Genomic DNA, 21,685 nt, shown 5'->3' with positions numbered 1-21,685 from the left:
GACAGTGACCTCATCTCACTTACTTTATTTTCTGCTCTTTGCTGGCTATCCCCTGACACCACAGAATGAAAGTATCACCCAAGACACAGATGTGTGCCTATTTTATTCAGAGCTGTACCTCCAAAGCCTAGGATGCCCATATTATGAGCAATGAACAAATCACCGAATGAGAGAAAAAAGTACATTCTTCTTTAGATCTAAATAGAGAGGAGTTAGACATTTCAAAGTATACATTTTCCAAACAAGAAAATGAAGCGGTAATTGAAGACAAATTTTGGAATATTATTAAATCCAGTAGGAGAAGGATAATCCTTTTTGTCAGAAAAAGTAAGGTAAGGAGACCAAATGTCCCAGACTACTACCCATCAAATTCAGTAACCAGAGTGGTTGCTCAAATACAGATGCTCTTGATATACGTAAACATGTATATAGAATGGATGCTGCCTGTATTTTAGGCTATACGGAGGCCTGGGAACTAGGACACAATGGGGACACAAGACCTTGGGAAGCTGTGCATTCGAATCCTTTCTCTGCCTTTTACTGCCTATTGACTTTGAGCAGTTAGAGAATCCCCCATGTTTCGGTTTTCTCCTTGCTAAAACTGGAATATGGCCCAGTGCCTTGCAAGGCTGTTGTGAGGGTGAAGTGAAGAGGTGTAAGTAAACTCAGGAGACAACTTTCAACAGCCAATGACTTCCCCAGCATTACCTCCCATCACCCGCCCAGCTCCGCCCTCACTAGCAGGAGCCTTGCCGCAGTCACTGAACCCCTTGGTCTCCGCTTCCCCTTCCTACAAGATGAGCGATTAGGTTAGAATGATTCCAAATAGATCTGCCACTCTGAAAATCCTGTGCACCCACTTTTACTTCCCCAAATATGTACTTATGGGGCTGGATGAAATAAAGAGATATGGTAGAGATAATCTAGACTTATCTACAGAGGATTGTTAAGTACTGTGAATTGTTTGTGTTATACTTCTATACTCGTAACCCTAAAATGTAATTTTTCCTCAACAAGTCTTCTGGAAGAAGAGTTCTGTTCCGTGTCTCAGCAGTTCAAACTCCCGAGAGTTTTTCAACGTTTGGCGGGGGCGGGGGGGGGGGGTACTGAAAAGGCCCAATATTTTCAAGATGTATGTAATTTTGGTGCTAAAATCTTCCTTTTGCACTTATTTTTCTTAAGTTTATTTCTTTTGAGAAAGAGGGAGAGCCAGAGAGAGAGGGAGAGAGAATCCCAAGCAGGCTCCACACTGTCAGCGCAGAGCCTGGTGGGGGGCTCGAAACCACGAACCAGGAGATCGTGACCCAAAACCACGAACCGTGAGATCGTGACCTGAGCCAAAACCAAGAGTCAGACAGACACTTAACCGACTGAGCCACCCAGGCGCCCCCTTCCTTTTGCATTTATGATTGTGTCCCACAATCGTGGAACCCCAGAATAAAGAAGTGCGGTTCAGATATATCAAGAGACCTCCTAAGAATCCGCCAAGTTTGCCTACACATTTCAGTTGATTTATGCTTTAAAATTGTTATTCGCTTACAAGTTCCCACATTTATAGTGCCCAAACAGGATGAATCTGACAATCTGTGAATAATGAAAAAAAGGAAGAAAATCAAGTTACCGAACACATTAGTTTCCCTTTGGGTCCTAGGCACCCAGAAGACACCTTGGATACGGCACAGAAATATTTACTTGGGATTAACAGAAAATAAGTTACCGGTTGCCATTTAGTCTTTAAAAATCCATTTTAAAATTTATATAGTCAAAGAGCTCCAGGGGGAGGAAAATCTTCTAACTCGAATACCTTTGTCTGAAGAAAAACAACGGCCTGAAATATTTCCAAATACACTAGTGAAAAAGAGCTCCCTTGAGTACAACCACGATTTTTAATTCCTTAAGGTTTGTCTCGATCATATTCAGTTCACACACCTTTGAGTCATGTTCCAATCTCACGCACATTTCTCCTGTTTCCTCCTATAGCCAGAAAATGGGATGTTTTACTGCAACCACGCACACCCTTCAATTTGCAGAAAAATAATGACTTTTAACCCACTGAAGAAGCATAAGATCATACTCGGGGCTGAAGTTAGTCAAAACGAATACAAGTTTTTCCAGTAAAAACACATCCTTAAATTCTAAATTAACGTTGCCGGGATAAACAGCTACCGTGTTAAAATCGATACCTATGTCACATAATGAAACACAGGTGACCTAGAAACACCCAACTTACAAATATCCTGTACGTGGGAACAGCCAGCCCAAGCGAGTCGGACCAGGACTAGGGCGGGCTCTCCCCAGGTCTGAAGGCGGGAGGAGGATTCCCCTTGGTCTCTTCCTGTTGGACACCGGTGTTGGTAGCGTTAGAGCAGGTGGGAGAAGTGGGAAGCCATGATTCTCGTGCCTCCACAGTAGTCCCTTCCCGCCATGCTCACCGAGGAATCCATTTCCCATAAATGAAACCAAGAGTGCCTTGGTTCCCAGGCGGGTCCATCAGAAGTCCGCTGGGCCCACAGTGCAGCTGGGACTGTGCTATTAATACTAGGCTGACTTCCCACTTGGAAGCCAACTCCAGCCCTGACAGTGTTCATCAGCTCTGTTATGGTTCAATGAATTTGTGGGCGGTCCTGGGAGCCTGCCAGTTAGAACATCCTTTCTGTGGGAAAATTCCTGCCGAGGCCCAAACAACTCACTGACAAACACGGTTGTGGACCACACGTTGGGAGACCCTTAGACATTGACAGATCAATCCTCACCTTTCCATTCTCGAAATGCTTGGGTGATTGTTATAATAAACCGTCGCACAGATAAACGTACGGCAGGTACAACACTCAGCACACGACCATGGTAACTAATGGTAACTAATAACTAATACCGTCATCATTAATGTAGTAATAGACCTACCTCTCCCCTGACTCACGTACACATGTACACACTCATTAGGACACCTTATACATTTCTTCTAAGTTTATGTATTTATTTTTGAGAGAGAGCAAAAGAGAGAGAGAGAGAGAGAGAGCATGCACGTGTGCCTGAGCAGGGGAGGGGCAGAGAGAGAGGAAGACAGAATCCCAAGCAGACTCTGTGCCGTCAGTGTGGAGCGCGATGTGGGGTTCGAACCCACAAACCATGAGATCATGACCTGCGCCGGATGTTCAACCGACGGAGCCACCCAGATGCCCCTAGGACACTTTAGACACATCACACACATGCACGTGCACACACACACACACCCCACCATACAATGTTCTACGCAAATATGTTTTCATCTATGCAGAAGTGTCTTTGTCTTTTCTTGGGGGAAAAGATGAACCATGATCCAGGCTTGAACTGTGTCCTTTAACTGTTGTTCTCTTGCTCTGGGGATTGATTTGTACTTGTTCATCTACATTCTTAACTGGCCCTCCCCAGGCCAAAAATACAACTGTAGGACAACCAGCCAAAACATGGAGATGCCCAGCCATGGGACAGAAAGTGAAAGAGTTGTAATCAAGATTAGAGCTGGGACCTAAGTGACATCATATTCAAATCGAGAGGCTCTCAAACCGAGAGACTCTCTATTACATAACAGGCCTCTTGGATTAGTGAAACTTACACATGCAAAAGTTACTGTCCTCATCAATGGCAAAGAGAATTGGTAAAAGCTGATGAATTACAGACCCGAATAGTTTCTACACGCACATACAGAGCTACCATTGCAACAAAAGAGATGTAATCTGCGAGGAGATGAAAAATATTCACTGCCTAGGAGCCTTAAAAATGCACACTGTTTACCAGCCCAAGTGAAGCAATGGCAACGCAGAAGCAGGTACATTCAATATGCCTTCAGGTTTTTCAGCCGAAGAAAGCCAGAGCTTTTGTTATTTCCTTCAAGATAGCACAGGGACCACTGGAGACCAAAGCGGTACATGAAAGAGCAGAGGGTTTCCCAAATCTGATACCTTCTTAAGTCAGTTGATCAATGTTTCACCAAAGGGCAGGGGCAGAGACAAAGGCCAAGCTCAGTACAGTGACCTGTCCTCCAGGGAGAGGACCGGAAGAGATTCCAGCACACCTGAATGATCTCCAGTACAGGGTCATTAATGACACTTCGGCTTTAGTGTTACATCTTTCTTACTTCATCATCCGCAAGGATAAAATATCCTAGCACCCACGGGGAATCTGAAATGAAGTAAGAGCAGATTTGGGTTTATTTCTTATAATAAATGCCTGAGGACGATCTTTTAGTTGTTATATAATATACATAAATATCAACCAGTCGCTAATTTTATACTATGTATCCATATCATGTTCATCTAGATTGGTGTATATACACTGTGTATATGTGTAGATAGACATACTGCTTTTTCATACAGTTTGGATGCTAACTGACCTTTCAAAATGTCTTCAAAGTGTGTTATCAAGTTCAAGCACACTCAGCACGACCTCCACCTGGGGTAGCTTAGAAACTACTGCCTCACTGGCATGTTTCCAACCTGAAAGTTGCAAGGACGCACATCTGTATTGGTTGTTAAAAGCATCATCCTTTGCGCTATTGCAGAAGTTGCAACAAAAATCCACTCCTGGGGTAGCCACAGCTCCTTGGACTGTCCAGTCTGATCAATACACAGAGGTAAGCCCCAGAAGAAAGTATTCTCTAACAGGCATTTGGAAAGAAGGCAAAAAATAATTTCTCCATCCAAGTTAAGTTAACCTGCATGGTGCGGTGGAAAACAGAAGAAGGTGTTGACTCCACACGGTACTCTCTCCCGGGCAAAAGCATTTTAAAATAAAAACAGCTATTTTAAGAAGTTCGAATTTCAAGTCACCCCAAGAACTAAACTCCTTCCTTTCAGGGACTTTGCCAATCCTGACCAGTTCTTTGAAGTCTTTAGTGTTGATGTATCTGTTAGGCTATTCTTGTTTGACCAGAAGCAATCTGTCTTGCTCAACAATAAAGCTAGAGTATACCGCCCCCCTGCCAAAAAAAGGATGGCAGATATGTTAATCTGGGCTAAGTTGTCCCATGGGCCACACCTATTTCTTGGTAGCTGATCAAACCCAGTTTAGGATAAGGCGTTTGCACACGTGGCAAGCGGCCCAAATGAATTTTTGCCAGATCCCTCCTTGTTTCAATTCCTTCTTCCCTAATTGCTCTGCTTCCTCTCAGGACTTTCTGATCACTCTCTCTGACCCCATCACTGGAGAGGGTGTGCTCGTAAAGTGGGTGTAGTCATATTCTAGACAAGTCGCTGCCTGGGATTTCTAAAGAGCCGACAATCTTTTAGGACTGCATCAGGCAAACTTTCCATGCAAAGAGATGCTTGTAATACCCGAAAAGGACAGAGAGTCTAACTTTTTAGTTTTTGGTGCCAAGTTAACAAGAGAGGTTGGATTTTTGGTGCCTGATGGCTAATAAATGGTTATATGTATGGGAGAATCTGGTCTTTCGTAAAACCTGATAGGGATACGATGGAGCACTAGTTAAGCCTTACCACCATGAACTTCTTTAATGGCTTCCACAATCTACCAAAGAGCACCTAATGGTTGTGAATGTCCAAACTAGTCAGGGTCAGTGTGCAATATCTATCCCACAAGATTATTGTCATGATCATGTGAAATGATAATTGGAAAGCATTTAAGACAGAGCCTGGCACCTTAAGACAGATATATAGATACATGCATTATAGATATATATATAGAGAGAGAGATGTTCACCACCACCATCATGATCATGATCATCATCATCATTATCATCATCATCGGCATCCGTTGTGGTGAAATAAGGACTACTAACCATAGAATTTTAGTTAGGAAGGGAATGTGATCTATCACAGAGCAAAGTCATAGGTAAACACAGTAATATACAGTTCTTTCAAATAGAAGGCTGTCCCAATAGTTCGTCCGTCTCAATATATTTCACCTCAACAGACCATCTATCACCTTTTCTCCCATTACCATGGAGCCAGAAGGCTTACATAAATGATCAATTTCAGTCAAGTACTGGGCAAATTTTTCTGGAACATTTGTGACCAGCCAGTAAAACGCAGCAGAAATGCTTGTACATTCACGTGAACTGAAGAAGAAATTACCAAAGAGGACAAAACTACAATGGCAGAAACTTGGCCCCATCTTGCTCAACATCTTCATCAAAAACTTACATGAAAATATAGATCATGCTTTTCAAATTCGCAGGTGGCACTAAGCTAGGAAAAATAGATAAGATAATAAAAGAGATAATTAGGGTTTTTAATATAGTTTCCATTTATGTATAATAATTTAATTAGATCCAAATGTTTAGGATGAGACTAATGCAAAAAGATTCAAACACAATAGAGAAGTTTGCATTTAAATTATAACAAAAATTAATCAGAGAGAGAGAAGCGACTTGAAAAAGAGGTAGAGCTCTTCAATTGTCCACTAGGCCCAAAGGAAGTCTGACAAAAATGCTAAAGCAGGTAGAGGAAACTTGAGTTGCATGAAAAGAACTTGAAGATCCAACTCAAGAAAAGTGATAATGCACTGGGCTCCATTCAGACCAGAGTACTCCTGGAGCAGCAAACTGTTCTTTTTTAAATCTTGTTTAACGTTTATTTTTGAGACAGAGAGAGACAGAGCATGAACAGGGGAGGGTCAGAGAGAGGGAGACACAGAATCCGAAACCGGCTCCAGACTCTGAGCTGTCAGCACAGAGCCCGACGCGGGGCTCGAACTCACGGACTGTGAGATCATGACCTGAGCCGAAGTCGGACGCTTAACCGACTGAGCCACCCAGGCACCCCAACAAACTGTTCTGAAGTCTAAAGACACTGATGCATCCAGCAAGCCCTGAATAAGGCAGTGTGGATGGGAGGGGAAGGTTCCGGAAAGTCACTTAATAAAACTTTAAGGCCCACTAAAGGAATTGAGGCTGTTTAGTCTGTCTGGAGTTGGGATACAAGAAATGCTGACTGGCTATCGGTCGAATTCAGTAGTAGATCTGGCCTATCTTTCCAGAGAGAAGATGTCAAATGACTGAATGGGAATTACAGGGAGTAGGCCTGGCCTTTCCCAAGGAGATCCTTTCTAAAGAAAATGTTGGCACAAGGATAAGTGACTTAGGGGTGAGGGGACTCTTAACGCTCAGAGGTTCATGCAGATAACTATTGGCTCACCCATCCCCAGTGTGGAGAAAAGGATTCTTGCTTTGGGTGAAAGACCAAACAAATGATCTTTGAGGTCCCACCGCTGTGATTCAATTCTCCCACATCAGTTTTGATGAGAGGTATAAACAAGATGCAGGGGTTCGTTACGAGAGAAGGAGATACTTAGAAATGGGAGATAAGAAGTCTACTGATGGCTCTGGGTAGCTGAGGAGTATAGCAGGTGGCATAGCCTCCTTGATAAATAGGTCCATGCTAATTAATGAATAAAGGCCTGGACCAAACTTTATTTTTTTAAAACATTTATTTTAGAAACAGAGAGAGAGAGAGAGAGAACATGAGTGGGGAAGAGGGGCATAGGGAGAGAGAATCTCAAGCAGGCCCCACGCACAGCACAGAGCCCAATGCAAGCTCAATCCCATGCCACTGGGATCATGACCCGAGCCGAAATCAGGAGTCTGACGCTCAATGGACTGAGCCACCTAGGTGCCCCTGGACCAAACTTTTTTTTAGAATTTCACGTAAGGCTGATCCTACTCTGAAGATGACAGAGTAGAAGACAGGTTTTCCAGCACCCTATAGGCTATCCATGCCCTCTGAAGAATGAGATGATGCCTCGTGTGCTCTCACATCCCCCACAACACCTTAGATACTAGGCCTCCAGCAGGAGCTCCGTAGCCACTTGCTGCTTGGTTAACTTTCTACTTTTCCTCCAGGGGATTCAGGTTAAAGAATGAGGAATGACTCATCAACAGTGGAAAGTCTAGTTAGGCCAAGTGGCTATTTGCTTGACTGCTTTTACTGGGGTATATGATCCTAACCTAACTGGAAGTATTTTGACATCAGGGTGATAAAAACATGGTTTGGGCTGTTTTGTGGCAAAATAGCATAGTAGTGTGTCAACGTGGGGTTTTTTTTCTTAAACCTTTTGATCGCTGTTAATTCTTTCACTTGTCTTTTCAAAAATACACTTTTCTTATGTCTGATGGGACATTAATGAATTTTGTTAGACTGCACTTCAACACTATAATGATTTGATATAATTATTTGATATAATATTATAAGACATTTTAATATAGGTATCTTTTAATAACTAACAAAACTTTCTAGAACAGTCACATCCATTTAATCACTGTACAGTTACATGACACCAAAGCAACTTGAGAATTTATCGCATAATGAAATAACACAAAATATCCACATTGCCTTGACCCAGAAAGGAGGAAAACGGTGCTACAGAGTTAGAGCAAGGTTAGAACATATTGTAGGGCATACTTGTTGGAGGGACTACATTTTCAAATATCTACTTTACCTCTTCGTTGCCATTGGTTACACACTTAGTACTAACTGAGACTGTGCCTCCCACTAATTCGTTTTCACCTTTTATTGCCAGGAGAGGATACTTTGGGTCAATTGGGAATGCCACAGCTATTGCTCGTGCAGTCTCTGAGCATTTCATTGTGAATTTTAATTACCATGTTGTTGTGCTTTAGGAACCACCCCCAAACTGCGTTGAACGGGGAAGTCACTTTCTTCTAGATACCTTTTTAATTAATATCAAAATGACAGACACATACACAATGCGTCATTCTTTACAGACACTGGTTCATCATAGGACTTAATCACTTCCAGAGCAATGCAGATGGATGAAATCCAAGGGGCTCTGATTCACAGGATTCCTGGCTTTTCTCCCATTCAGTTGGTGGGAAATTCTTTCTCTTTTTAAGTTAGATGAGGGGTGGAGTTAGAGAAATCTGTATCCTACACTCTCATGATTTGGCTCGTGCCTTTATTGGTCTCCAAATCTGATACGTTTTTTGGGCAGTTGATCAGACTCCTAATTCTACCCATTGCATTCAAACAGCTGTAGTATTTTTCTTCTCCTTTCTTCCCCCAGCGTTGCAGCGCTTTTCAAATATGGGGGCTCTCTAGCTGGCCGCACAGATCCGCCTGAGCGACGCACAGCAGCTCTGCTCTGTGCTAAGTCACTTACAGCCCAGGGATCACCTTGGGTATCCTATAAGTCATGACCAGCAGTGTGCTAGGGACCTAGTGATTTTCTTAATACATGTCTGCTATGACTGAGCCAGAATTACCAACCAGGTCTGCTTTCTCTCAAACTGTGCCTGAGCTATCACTTAAAAAAATTGAGATATCACTCACATACCATAAAATTCACCATTTTAAAGTCTGCAGTCCAGTGGGTTTTAGCACACTCAGCGAATTGTGCAACCATCGCATCAGCTGTAAAATGTTTTCATCACCACCCACCCCCCCAAATCCATATCCAATAACAGTCATTCCCCACTCTGCTCTTCCCCAGTCTCAGCAACCACGAATTTGCTTTCTGTCTCTATGTATTTGCCTATCCTGGGTATTTCATATAAATGCCATCATACAGTATGGGCCTGTCGTGTCCGGATTCTTTACTTAGCACCATGTTTTCAAGGTTCACCCATAGTGAAGCATTTACCATTCTTTTCTTTAATTTTTTAAATTTATATCTTAGTTAACATACAGTGCAATATTGGTTCCAGAAGTAGAATTCAGGGGCTCATCACTTCCATACAACACCCAGAGCTCATTACAAGTGCCCTTCCTAATACCCATCCCCCACCTAGCCCATCCCCCACCCACCTCCCTCCAGCTGCCCTCAGTTTGTTCTCCTTTTTATGGCTGAATAGTATTCTGTTGTATGCATGAATCGCATTTGCTTACCTATTCGTCAGTTGATGGACATTTTGATTGTTTCCACTTTTTGGCCATTACAAATAATGTTGCCATAAACATTCACGTACATGTTTCTGTGCGGATACAGGTTTTCGTTTCTCTTAGGAAGACATTTAGGAATGGAATTCCTAGGTCATATAACTCTATTCTTAACTGTAGCCTAATTGTTTTCCTCAGGTAGCCACGAGTGATCTCAATTCTTCTGTAAATTCTCCTATAATTTGACTCTATCAGCTTTATAATAGAAAAACCAGTTGGGGATATTTCATTCAATCTTCATCGTAAAGGTCATCCATTCATGTCTATGAACAGTTCAATGTAAAGTTCTACAGCAAGTCGAAATTAAATCTGAGGCAATTATCTCCTTAAAAATAAATTCATCTTATTTAGAAGACTTTTGTATGTAACAGAACGGGGAAATTCTCCATTGAGTAGTAATACTGTCTTAAATTAGTATCTGCTATAGCATTTCCTTAAAAGAGCAAACAGTTCAGGTACTAGGTATGAGAAGTCATTTCTTCCTTAGGTCAACGTCAAGTCCTTCAACAGCTGTTCACCCCCAAATCGGGTAGTGTCACACTCATCTTCCGTGAGACAATTGGCCCAACCTGAATTAGTGATGTCAGAAAAAACTAACTTTTTATATGCAACCTTCTTTTTTTTATATTCAGGAACACATAATTACTCAGAATAACAGAAGAATAAATTTCACTAGATAGTAAGAGAAACTTATTTACAATTGACAAATTAGTTCCGTAAATCGCCCTTACAGGAACATTAGATATAATCAGTCTTGCCTATAAGTATTGTCAGTATACCCTCCAAATCATATATAACCTATAACAAAAGACTAGCCCAAAATGCGTATCGGTACCAAACTTCCTACCACCAGGTTCCAGTGTATTCAAAGTTCCTAATTGTCTTAACAAAAGCATTATTAAACACTGATTTTATATTGTCTTGCTTCACACTTAGCAAAATATCCCTTCACTTAGGTTCTAAGAAGATGCTTCTCCAGGGATTTTGCAGGCTTCAGATTTGCTTTCATTCTCCTGCCTCCTGCAGCATCAGTGAAATCATTCTGTAAAATCCACCGGGACTGAAGGCCATTAGCAATTTATTAGTCAGTCGCATAGATAAAATTTGCCTTCGAATCTTATGCAAATGCTGTCTGCAAACACAAAATGTTTTTCCCACCTTTTCGGTTGGCTAAGAGAAATCACTCTAGATACAGGTATATAATAACAAAGGCACTATTTCCTTCTGATACTTCACTTTGAAGGCCTTCTTAAAACAAGAAGAAAGTGGTGAAGCCACATAAGATCAGGTTGCGTTACAGGATTTTGCAGCAGTCTCATTCTTACTGGTTTTGCTTTTTTGAGATGGCTACTGAGTTCCACAAATTGCTAATGAGGCCACCACCCTTGCAATCCAAGGGCTATGCCACATCCCCAAATGGAGCCACAGTATGTTAAGGGGAAGTGAAACTTCCAGGGTCAGCAGCAGGATGGTGTTGACAAGAAAACCCATGTGCACGGTGCAGTGCGGGTTGTTTTTCGAATTATCTCAAACTTTGAGAAGCCCACAAACATACAAGTGGGATGGCTCCCTCCTACCACTTGAAATAATCCCAGCTCATCTCAACCCCCACCCCACCGCCTCCCCGTTCACATGCTAGGGAAACACACGCTATTTTAACAGTTGGCTCAGGCAAATAACATCAGCAAGGCACATTTTCCTTCCATTACTACCCGTGGCCGAGTATGTAACTGAAGTGGTCTGTTCTGCCCACTGTTTTGCCACGTGAGCGGAACATTCCCTACGTGTATCTGGTTCCCACCAGTGCAGAAGTAACCGCTAACCTTTCGTATCTTTCAGCATATCAATGGCAGATTGTCAGCTAAACTCAGCCGGTAAACGTAGGTCCACTGAACTTGCTTTTCGACAACCTAAGTTGGAATTTCTCTTCTACCGACAGTTAGCCATGTGACCTTGGGAAAGTCACTCAACTTTGTTAGCAGCCCCTGTTAGTTGCCTACCTAGCAGTCACTTCCCCTGCCCTCCTCCTTCCAGAGGTCTGGCGTTGTTTAGCTCTGCAACCCTCCCCCACGTGATGAAGGGTAACCGACCCATCCCTGGTTCCAGTGATAGATCCTCATTATTTTTAGTCAGTTGTGGTAATACCACTACATTCGCCCGGACTGTTTTAAGAAGGGAAACGGGTATCAGATTAAGTTCAGTTGCATAACAAGCACAAAAAGAGCAAGAAAGAAAAATAACAGTGGCTTTAAATACGATGTAAGGAGAATCCCCCGTTGGAGGAAGAAGTCAGGTGTCAGGCAACCTGGGGCACTGCGATGGCCTCGATGGCATCGGGGAGGAGGCCCCCACCAGCTTACTTGTCTGTCATTTTGCTGCCCTGTCTCCGGCCCAGCGGGGCTGCTTGAGCTCTGGGAAACACATCTGTACTTCAGCCAACCGGAAGCCCTTATGGGTCACATGGCCACAGTGAGCTGTACGGGACACAGTGAAAGGTGGGCATGGGGAAGGGGCAGCAACCAGCAGTCACTGCCGCAGCATGCAACCCAATTCCAGCCGATGAGGCCTCAAGAGGATTCTAGGCAAGGCCCCTGCTAAGAAGGAGAAAGGAAGACATGGCCTGTACTTCTCTCTCCGGTCCCTGTCAGAGAGCGATGTGACGCTTGGAATTGACGTGGCCATCCTGTGCCTAACCTGAGAGTAAAGCCAACGTACGGAGCAAAACAGAGCCTGTGCAGAGAAACACCTTAAGCCACTCCGGATTTCTTATTATGTTTCTAGTTCATTCCACCCATCCAATAGGCCTTCCAAGTCTCAAGACCCATCCAATAGGCCTTCCAAGTCTGTTGGTCTGTATTATATCACACGCTAAAAATTCTAGAGACACCAAAGACCAACCAATTACTGTTTTAATCACTATTACCAAAATATACCTTGGTTACTGTTTGTTTTATTTAAAAATGAACGTAAAAAAAAACCATACAGCATGTTCATTTACTCAGGTATTCAAATATTTCCTTAAAAGCGTAACAGTTTTGAAATCCTGGCTTCGCCATTTCCGGCACTGGGATCTAGCCCAAGTAATTTAGTCTATGAGAGCCATAGATTCCTTCTATGCAAAGGAAGGGAAAATACCATCACTTTCTAGGAGTGTGTGAAGTTCAGAAATATATGTAAATGACATAATGTCAGATATATAATAGGGGCTCGGTAACTGGAAACCATTATATCACGCGCAGCCACTGAAGACACAAAGATGAAATTAGATCTGGTTCAAAGCTGCATTCATTTATTTTCTTCTTTCCTCCATTCATTTATACATATATACGTGCATAAATATATATTCCACCTACTTCCAGAAGGCACTGAAAGCAGCCAGAAGGCAAGCAGGGAAATTATAGCAATGTTTTAAGTTCTAGAATAAAGTGTATATACCAAGGAATTATGAATAGTCAAAGAAAGAGTAGAAACCAAGAGGCAAAAGAGAAGGAAAGGCAAGAGAAGGCATTTGAGAGTAGAGGGAAGAAATGGGTCAAGAAAAGAGGGGCGTTGAGGCCGGAAGGTAAGGCCTGGGTCAGGGGTGGGGAGGAGAGAAACTGGAAGAGAGAGTGAGTGAAGCCGAATCTACAGCCTGGTAAATGTCTAGCATCACTAAAGACTCGCATTTTGCCCAGCGAGGAGTTTCTTCTGAGTCCTGCCTGGATGAGTGCACCAGTTCTCTCAAGGATCAAGATGCCTTATTCCTCTTACCTTCCTTGCCTTGTAACTTTATAATGAATCCGTGCCATCTGAAATAATCGATCATGTCTCCGTTCCCTGCAACACAAAAGCTCCTAAAACAACGTAAGGGGTAGCTGAAGCCATGGAATTGAAAAAAGAGTGAGAGGAAATCAAGAGAAGGAAAGGAGCTGTGGGACATGGAGGAAAAGAGGTTGCCAAGGAGAAACCGAGCTGGGTTCAAAGGCCAGCGAATTTCAATGCAATAAGGACTCGTCCTCCAGAATTCGCCGACGAGGTCTTCTATAACCTTGAATAAAGGAGATTCGAGAGTGCTGGCAGAATGAACAGAGATGAACATGTGAATCAGCTTTGAGTGTAAACTATCCTCATGTGAGGTTTAGCTGGAAAAGAAAGAAGAGATGGCTTTCGGGAGGGGTTTGCTTGCGGAGGAGTTTTGACATGAGGAGATAATGGGGGCCGTAGAGAAGCTGAAGCTGGAGGAGAGCGAAATGATCCTATTTGGAGCGGACCACAAGGAAGCAGCAAGATCGCATGGCATTTGAACAGGAAGACAGAGGTCTTTACCTCAGAGATGGGAAGAAAAGGGGTCTGGGCTCCTTCTGTGAATTTCATTTGTGAGAGATCTTTCACCACAGGACAAACTGACCTGTACTTCCATGTGGAACCAGCCGTAAGAAAGGAATATTTCAGGTTTTAAATGAGCTGGTTTTAAGCCCACGAAGTAATATGTGTGAACGATAGAGCTGTCTATAATTTGCCAATTACTGTTACTTGCCCTCGATATAAGCCCATTTCACAAGAGCACTGATGGGGTTGGGTTTCTGGAAGTGATGAATCTAGGAGTTGTGGCTGGCCAATGAATCACCCAGGAAATTTGAGAGACCAGGATGTTGTTACCTCCAGATCTTGGGGCTTCCAGGCTTCCGCCCTATCGGGCAGGCACATCTGCTTCTCCAAATGAAGGAAACAAAACCAGAATAGAAGAGACAGTTGGCAAAGCCACAAGGTCAATCGTGGCCCTCCCCTTCCTGGTTTCCTGCACTGAACTCGGACTATCTACGTGAGCTGCCTCGGAGCAATTGTGCACTCGGTGAAAAGAACGAAAATAGGAACAACGAATACTGCTTTCCTTATTCGGCGTCTCTGAAATACCATCTGATTCACTGACTTGTCCCGCAAATTGTAATTGATTTCCTACTATGTGCTAGAATCTGTTCTAGGCAGAAAGGAGTGGTGGTCATCAAATAATTTTCCTGTGTAGTATACAAGGCCACGGGGCTTGCATAAGGTCTAATTATTAATAAGGATTCTCACTGTTTATCTAAACGGATGCATCTGTAAATCTCACTAAGCATATTGCATTACTATTTACAAAAGATGAGGTTGATGTTTATTTTTCAGCATGGAAAATGCACATGCTGTACTTTTCATTTACGAGATACGGCTTAGGGTGGACAAACCCTTAGGATAAATACTCCATTCTACAACCCACAAAGGACCACGAACTCCAAAGCTTATACGTGTTCCAATTTTCGTCATGGCCCATTTGGCCCAGGGTTCCATATGTGTCAGAAGAGCCAGGTGACACATTAGAGAAAGGCAAGTTAATTTTGTAATCATCCCAAATAACTTTCTTATCCCTCCTCCAATACTAACTTCCTAACTTGCCTTGATGATCACTTCTGGATTCATCTTCCATGAACTTATCTAAAATTGTTTTACAATTCCTGCATTTAAAAACCTTAGACTATATCACTTTCTTAAAAATACAGGATTAAAAATAGAACAAACATGCTTTCATTTTATGACTGCCACAAGCTTGACTGTTATTCTATAATCATGTTTCTTAATATTGCTTAAAGGGTATTATCTAGTCCTGTTAAGTTCTATTGTATTATGTCCACCTCTGCATTCCCTTGAGCCTATAAAATACCCGACAAAGAAGGAAAGGGCTTAATAAATATTTGTGAAATAAAATAATTTAATTAACAAGTAATTGGTGCCCCTTTTAACTTGTAGGCTCTAACCTTCCCATCTCTCCGCCTTCATTTTTTTACAGGCTAGAGAATGCTAATATTTTCAGGGATTCTCACCAGACAAGGTTTAGGTGCTATAACTGAGGTGACCATATGTCCCAGGTCCCTTAAGGCAGTCTCAGTTTATGCCTAATGTCCCAGTGTCATTATGACTAGTGATCCTTCCCTTTTCAAAAGTGTCCTGGTTTGAATGAACCTATATCCACTATTCCCTTGGGGTCCCTTGAGCCCCTCTATGATATTTTACACATGGATTTCAGGGGCACATGAAAACCTGCTTGTACAGTGCAGTAGTTTCTGTTTGCTTTGTTTCCCAGTTGCCTTCCTGATGATAAAGTGTTTCTGTGAGCCTTTGAACTATTGGGTAGGAGATGCCGAAGAAAAATCTAGGCAAGTGCTTTTCACATTTTAACATGCATATGTATCACCTAGGGCTGTTGTGAAAATTCTGGCTCTATTCAGCAGGTCTGGAATGGGAACACAGACTTTGCATTTTTAAAAATTTTTTTTAATGTTTTATTATTTATTTTTGAGACACAGAGAGACAGAACATGAACGGGGGAGGGTCAGAGAGAGAGGGAGACACAGGATCTGAAGCAGGCTCCAGGCTCCGAGCTGTCAGCACAGGGCCCGATGCGGGGCTCAAACTCACGGACCGTGAGATCGTGACCTGAGCCGAAGTCGGACGCTTAACCGACTGAGCCACCCAGGGGTCCCCAGACTTTGCATTTTTAACTGGCTCCCAGGTGATACTGATATTGTTGGTGTGGGGGCCACACTTTGCATAGCAAGAGTCTGCAGGTGTTCCTAATTAGCCACAACTTAGAGACCAGCCATTATGATACAGTACCGCTCGGTACTTATGAGTGCACACTTTGGGCACCACAGCATTTGAAACTTTGTCTCCTCTTTTTCATAACTGCCTGTCAGCAGGCAAAATTCCCAGTATTTCAGTTTTACTTTCTTTCCTTTCGTCTTTCAAAAGCCACATACCCGGAACCTTTGTTTTAACTATCATAAGCTGATAGGATTGAAATAGCATTTTGTAAACAATAACTTGCAATTTCAACCTATGGGGTCACAATCATTGTTGTAGTCACCAAAATTTCTCTTTCCTCTGATGTCAGTCCTAACGCAGGACCAGTGTTCTCTCTCCGGGTAGAGTCAACAATGCAAGGGGAAAACTGAGATCAGAAACTTGGATAATTGTCTCATAGAAAATTAATCTCTAATTTAGTCATTGCTAAACGAGACGCCGAGTTTGAAATCACGACATGCTGTATTTTCACCCCCTACAATTGAAAGCACCCTGTAGATTATAATTTTCCATCAGTTCGCTTATTAACATTTATTTCACACCTGACTTGACCACAGCACCTACAGCATGAAGAACATAAGAAAACGGCTCCCGCACTGAGAGCTCACAGATCTACCAGAACATGTTTCCTGAGGCCCATCGCTATGTACAAGCTAAACACGCTCCATCCTGGAGCCATGGCAGGTCACTTTCAAAGGACATCTAAGTGCGTTCGTTCACAGTACAATAGAAAATATATCCAGAAGCGAAGATTGGCCCAACTATCAGGATGACTGCAAAAGAGGGTCTGCTTACTGAGGAAATAAGTAGAAATAATTTATATTTTTTCCTCTTGTCACTGTCAGATCTCATTTGGTGCATAAATCTCAAAACTTCATTAAGATAATCTCCATGAAGCCAGGGAGAGAAATCTCCAGCACGTTTCCGCTATCTGATTGGAGAGATGGCTGGTCACTAGAGAACGGGCAGCCAGGACAAGGGCAGCATCAACATCGACACGGTCATTCAAGTGTTTCTCTCACCAAAGTGGTTCTACAGGTCCACGGCTGTTTCTCCTCTAAGCCAGAAGTTGGCAGACTGTGACCCAAAGACCAAATCTAGCCTGTTGCCTCTTAGTGTAAATAAAGTTTTATTGGAACCAACCACGCACACTCATTTATGTATTGTTTATGGCTGTTTTTATGCTAAGACAGCAGGGTTGTAACACAGACCACATGGCCAGCAAAACCTAAGATATTTACGATCTGGCCCTAACTAACTAAAATACTACGTACTTTACAAAAAAAAAAAAAAAAGTAAGCTTGCTCTGACAAATAATTGAGTTTGAAGAATTCATATATATGTTTAATAATTCACAATAATTATAAGCCTTCATGAAGATAATAAAAAGCTAGCATGAAGAAGTTTTAGCAATAATTTCTATACCAATATCCCTTTGGTATATAGTTAATCACTAACAAATGAACCAAATATTATTTGTGAAAAAGATAATGCCTAGTTTTACACATTAAACTCAAGTGGGAGAAGGCAGATAATAACATAGTCAGTATCTTTGATTTCTACAGATACATGATAAAGTAAAAACTAGTACTTGAGGTTATGCTCATATCCTAAGTACTTGAGGTTATGCTCATATCCTAAGCATCTAATCGGAGATAGACAAGTTCATCTGAAAGATTCCTCTGTTGAGTAACACAGGAAATATCCCTATAGAAGTATAGTATCATCTCAATTTAGATTCAATGAACTTCAATGCAAATGTGTAATTATTTGAAGACTGAGAGCCAGTAAGGGGAAATTATATTCAGGATTTTTATTTATTTTTATTTTAGTTTTTTGAGAGAGCGTGCACAAGCAGGGGAGGGGGAGAGGGAAGGAGAGAATCTTAAGCAGGCTCCACACTCGGCACAGAAACCGACCTGGGGCTCGATCTCACGACTGTGAGATCATGACCTGAGCCAAAGTCAAGAGCTGGACGCTCAACCAACTGAGCCACCCAGGCGCCCCAAGGGGAAATTATATTTAAATGGAGAAGAGAGTTATCCTCGTATCCTGCTTTAATTATATGGCGTGAATACTTATATTCCACATAACAAAAGGAGAGAGGAGATCATCTTCCATAAATAATTTGCAACTTTGGTCCAGACTACTTTTTTTTTCATATAAATAACCAATATATTTTATTTTATTTTTATTTTTTCATTAATTTATACATTTTTATTTAAATTCCAGTTAGTTAATATACAGTGTAATATTAGTCTGAGGTGTAGAACGCAGTGATTCTTTGCTTACATACAACACCCAGTGCTCAGCACAACAAGTGCTTAATGCCCATCACGCATTTAACTCATCCCCCCCCCCCCCCCCCCACCAGCAGCAACCTTCAGTTGGTCTAAGGCCCTCAAGTAGCTGCTATGGCTTTATTTTCACAGTATCTAGATGTGTCATTATCATCAGATGAAAAAGTCAACAAAATTATATTTTTTCTCAGGAAATGAAGTACATAATTAAGATCTATGTCTATCTATTATCCATTTTTTATTACTTGATGCCAGTATGTGCAATTAGACATTATTTTTCTTACTGCAAATATTTTCTGATCAGTGAATCAGTGATGAACTATTTACTAAGTGAGTAGTGATAAAGAATGATTTTATTTATAAAAATCTCAGGGCGCCTGGGTGGCTCAGTCGGTTAATTGTCCGACTTTGGCTCAGGTCATGATCTCGCGGTTCATGAGTTTGACCTCCATGTCAGGCTCTGGGCTGACAGCTCGGAGCCTGGAGCCTGCTTCGGATTCTGTGTCTCCCTCTCATTCTTCCCCTCCCTCACTTGGGCTCTCTCTCTCTCTCTCTCTCTTTCTCTCTCAAAAATAAATGAGCATTAAAAAAATTTTAAATCTCCATGTTTATAGAGTATTGATTTCAATTCCTCATTTCATGTGCATCATATATAATAGTTAAAAAATTATCAATAACTTAGTTGGGATAATGGTTTACAATTCTGATTATGCTGAAAGGCTAAGGAAAGACTTTGGAAATTCAAAAGTCAAGACAATTGATGTTGCTTTACTCCTGCCTTCCTTATCAGGTACAAAGAAATTACTCAAAAAATGCTTACAATATGGAGATACTCAAATAAAAATTATTTTTAAAAAATCATACAAATTCCTAAACATAAAACCAACATATTCTAATAATGTCAAATTGTTACAGGGATGTTTTCTAATTTTTTGACTTCTATATATTTTTACAATTAGAATACTAACTCTCTGTCCATCAGTATCAGCCTTTTATTCTTATTTACTCTTTTTAAATTTATTTATTTAGCGGTGGAGGGACAGAGAGACAGAGAGAGAGAGGGAGAGAGAGAGGAGAATCCCAAGCAGGCTCTGCACTGTCAGCACAGAGCCAAACACGAGGCTCGATCTCGGGAACCCTGAGATCATGACCTGAACCAAAATCAAGAGTTGGAGACTTAACCAACTGAGCGCCCCAGGCACCCCAGTAACAGCCTTTTAAAGAGCTTGTGGTAGCCAACTGTCAATCCCAGGACACACGGGTGTTAGCAGGTAAGAAACCAACCCAACAAATTTCTGCTTGGGAAGTAAGATAAAAAGCAAAACATAAAATAAGATATCTTGTTTTGTCTACTTTGGGAGGAAAAAAACACATCACCAGTCCTCTCAAGTTTATAATAAACACATGTGTGCGCATGCAAAACGAAAGCAAGAAAGCAAGCAAGAGAAAGAAAGAAAGAAAGAAAGAAAGAAAGAAAGAAAGAAAAGGAAAGGAAAAAGGCAAGCAAGATAGAGAAAGCAAGAAAGAAAGGAAGAAAGAAAGAAAGCAAACAGAAAGGAAAGGAAAGGAAAGGAAAGGAAAGGAAAGGAAAGGAAAGGAAAGGAAAGGAAAGGAAAAGGAAGGGAAGAGACAAGATGAGACAACAATCTTTAGCCAGATCTCTAAAGCAGAAAGGTTAAAATTTGACCCAAAAACTCCTAACTTTTGAAAATTAAATTGTTGCCTCTGTGGACTGGGAAAATGGAAAGTTTGCATTTCAAACACATAAATAACATAAAGGAATTGTGCCTCCACTTTGAAAGCTGTTTAAATAAAAAAAAAAGTGACATTCTGAAGGGCACACTTTGAAGATGAAATTTAAGCAAAGGGCACAGGTTCAGCTTAATCTGCTTTTCTCGAGTGGGCCACACTGGGCTGGGGTCACTGGACAGTTGTGAATGCCTCAGTAACTTGGGCACAGGTGGCATCAGCAAGGTGAATTTGATTGGTGATTTGTTTCTTTCGGAGGGGGACTCTGAATGATGACAAATAAAACATAGTACTTGTACCCAAACTTTTCTTTCCTCTAGGAAGCACAACTAGGATTAAGTTGATTGGCACTCTGTAGAAATAGCAGCAACCCCCCTTCTGATTAATATTCCAATGTAGAAGCAATTTCTTGTTATTGAGGCCGGGCAATTATCTGCCTTTCAGGAGATAGAAAATAAATAATGAAATAAAATAAAACAAAATAAAACAAAATAAAATTAAATAAAATTAAAATAAAACAAAACAAAACAAAAAAAAAACAAAACAAAACAAAAAATAAAATTAAAATAAAATAAAATAAAATAAAATAAAATAAAATAAAATAAAATAAAATAAAACAAAACAAAATAAAACAACAGAATCAAGACCCATAAGCCATGGAAATTATCCAAAGGTAGAAGCACAAGCCTGGGGAGACATGTCTACAGCTTGGCCTGCTGAGGCGAAGAGCTGGGGTTTCACAAGGGACGTTTCCTCCTTCACAGAAGCACCCCAGTGTAGGCTATGTACCCTGTCTGCGGTACCAGGCAAGGAGTGACCCAAAACGGAGCAGTTTTAAAATTCAAAACTGGCTCCGGGAAGACTGTAGCTTACTGGGCCAGGCACCTGAGAGCCGCCACTTAGATCTTCAGGAGGCCAGTCTCACAGAGGGTAGAGATTCAGTCTTTCTGGCCCTTGGGGGCATTTCAAACAACCAAGGCTTGGTGAGTCCAAAAGAACACCTATAAAATAGTTCCAGCATTACAGAACTTTCAATTGGACGATGCTGTATATCTAGATGCTGTAAAAATTTAAAGTGTCAGCTTTTTAAATTTTCCTTTTCAAGACTGATCTGCAACGACTGCTTCTCTCAATTCCCCAGAAGTGGGCAATCTA

At 41.6% G+C, this 21,685-nt stretch overlaps 1 protein-coding gene across 5 annotated transcripts in view; it reads right to left on the bottom strand.

The window, feature by feature from the left end:
* ARHGAP6 (Rho GTPase activating protein 6) overlaps positions 1–21,685 on the bottom strand; it is a 452,363-nt gene that overhangs the window by 162,111 nt on the left and 268,567 nt on the right. The window contains exon 1 of one of the 5 annotated variants that reach the window (XM_081792909.1): positions 2,231–2,484. The exons of the other annotated variants lie outside the window; for them this stretch is intronic. The gene's annotated coding sequence lies outside the window, so the exon portion shown is untranslated. Of the gene's footprint in view, positions 1–2,230; positions 2,485–21,685 lie in introns of those variants that run through there. 5 annotated transcript variants of the gene reach the window in all.

The sequence above is a fragment of the Panthera onca genome, chromosome X, assembly GCF_046562875.1.
Source record: "Panthera onca isolate mPanOnc1 chromosome X, mPanOnc1 haplotype 2, whole genome shotgun sequence".
Classification (NCBI taxonomy): domain Eukaryota; kingdom Metazoa; phylum Chordata; class Mammalia; order Carnivora; family Felidae; genus Panthera; species Panthera onca.
The sequence above is the reverse complement of the archived record's forward strand: the minus strand, read 5'-3'. Positions and strand labels throughout refer to the sequence as shown.